At 46.7% G+C, this 2432-nt stretch overlaps 1 non-coding gene across 1 annotated transcript; it reads right to left on the minus strand.

Annotated features, from left to right (window-relative positions):
* Positions 1–2014: 2014 nt before the first annotated feature.
* On the minus strand, positions 2015–2086 carry Trnad-auc (transfer RNA aspartic acid (anticodon AUC)). The gene has a single exon. It is a non-coding gene; the product is annotated as a tRNA-Asp (tRNA).
* Positions 2087–2432: the final 346 nt, after the last annotated feature.

Below are 2432 nucleotides of genomic sequence, written 5' to 3' on the forward strand. Positions count from 1 at the left end.
TGGAACACACACATTACATGAGTGACCAGCTCTGGAACACACACATTACATGAGTGACCGGCTCCTGGAACACATTACATGAGTGACCAGCTCTGGAACACACACATTACATGAGTGACCGGCTCCTGGAACACACACATTACATGAGTGACCAGCTCTGGAACACACACATTACATGAGTGACCAGCTCTGGAACACACACATTACATGAGGGATCGGCTCCTGGGACACATTACATTCTAAGACCACGGTGACTAACACATCATTAACATCAGATGGTAGGGAAGAAAATTCCAGAAAAGACTATGAGTATGAGAGGGAGAAGGAGATAGATAAAATCCAGGAAGGAAGGTGAGTTACTTGATTAAAGACTAACTCTAGATACACAGTCATAGAGGGTTTTAGGACAACTCAGTTAACAAGCCAATTGGGAAGTGTGAGTTCCTACCTCAGTAATTTGAAACCTTGTCTCAAAAACAAAACAAAAAAAGTCTGGCATAGTGGTGTAGAGGCATAGGCAAGTGATTCTCTGTGAATCTGGGGCCAGCCTGGTCCCAGCCAGTGAGTTCCAGGACAGCCAGAGCTACATAGTGAGTCCCTGTCTCAAACAAACAAAAATCCACAAATAAATAACTATAATCTCAAATCACTCTTAAGAATTATAAAATCGCCGGGCGATGGTGGCACACGCCTTTAATCCCAGCACTCGGGAGGCAGAGGCAGGCGGATCTCTGTGAATTCGAGACCAGCCTGGTCTACAGAGCTAGTTCCAGGACAGGCTCCAAAGCCACAGAGAAACCCTGTCTCGAAAAACCAAAAAAAAAAAAAAAGAATTATAAAATCCTAGAAGCTGTACAATGAGAGATGGGTATATTCAACTTCATAAAAATAAAAAGTAGCTTCATGGGAGAAAGAAAATCAACAGATAAACGATAAAACGTGAAAGTATCAGCAATTCATTTCACAAAGGACTGTTCTGGATTATATAGAGAAAAATGGGTATAGACATAAAAGAAACCCATCAATATATGTCAAACCTCACCCAAACTAAGCAAGAAGCATGCATGCTCTTGGTACAATAGGATGCAGCATCCACCTCTCTAAGCTCCAACTCTTCCCTGCACAGGCAGGGGAGTAAGGGCGAGGCTCACCCAGCTGGGCTGTGCCTGGGTTGCGCCCTCTAGTGGTTGGCTAGGTTCACCTGGAGGTTTGCCGGAGAGATGTGGGAGGGGCTGTCTACAAAAGGAGGAGCACCTGCTGATCCATTGGCAGGATAGAAAGGTTTCCACCAGTGGGCTGGGGCTGTGAGGTGACTGGAGCAGGCTGTGTGAGAGAGTCCATTCACGACAAGAAACATTTAAACAGGAGACGTGGATACTTGGCCCTCGATGCTGCCACCAGTGAAGCTGCAGTGGCAGGGGACCCCTTGGCTGTCCCATCTGCTCAGAGGTCCATGCTAAGCGCTCACAGCTGCCTGCTCAGCCTCTTTGTCTTCATTAGCACCCGGTTAGCAATGGCCTATGTTAATTAATTAGCTCTTGCCCTGCTGTTCAGGAGCAGTGCCAGATTCAGCTGGGGCCTCGCCTGGTCCCAGCCCTGACTGTGAGCACCTCTGTCCTTCCTGACATAGCCCACGTGTGTCATCTGGGACCAGGAAATCCGAAGGCTACCAAAGACATGTCTGGTTAGTGTCTCTGTATTCCCAGCCTCCGTTTCTCTGATAGTGAAATGAGGTGTATTATTTTTACAGGCTGTGACAAAGATACCTACCAACATGTGTGAGTGTGTTCATGATGTGGTGTGTGTGTGTGTGTGTGTTGAGACAAGATCTCACTTGGTAGCCCAGGCTGGTTTTGAACTCCCAGCAATCCTCCTGCCTCAGCCTCCCATGTGCCAAGATACAGCTCGCACCATCACATCTGACTCTGGCACTCCAGCTTTAGTAACAACAAGGATCTTGAGGCCTGGTGTGTGGACTGTGTAGGGCCTCTACAAATGGCCTTTATTTTTGTTTTCGAGGTGCTGGGGTTTGAACCCAGATCCTCTTGTGTGATAAGCAAATGCTCTATCACTGAGCCACACCCCCAGCCCTACCAGAAGTTAAAAAGAGTGAAGATTCAAGTTGGCTCAGGGTTTCAGAAGGTTCATCTTTCCTGGAAGGAGGGAATAGCGATGCAGAACAGGTCATTTTATGAAGGACAGGAGATGGAGAAAGGAGATACAGGAAGCAGGCAGGGTAAGATCATGCTCCCATCATGCCCCACCTCATACCTTTCACCGCCTCCCAGTAATCGTGAATCCATCCCACAGGCGTGTCTACTTCGTGAATATCACAGCATGATGTCATCTACAAAGTTCACACAAAAATAGCAAAAACAGAACAACAAAATAAAACCTCATAATGTTTTAACTAACTTTACAGATTTTGTTGG

This window comes from Microtus pennsylvanicus, chromosome 1 (genome assembly GCF_037038515.1).
Source record: "Microtus pennsylvanicus isolate mMicPen1 chromosome 1, mMicPen1.hap1, whole genome shotgun sequence".
Classification (NCBI taxonomy): domain Eukaryota; kingdom Metazoa; phylum Chordata; class Mammalia; order Rodentia; family Cricetidae; genus Microtus; species Microtus pennsylvanicus.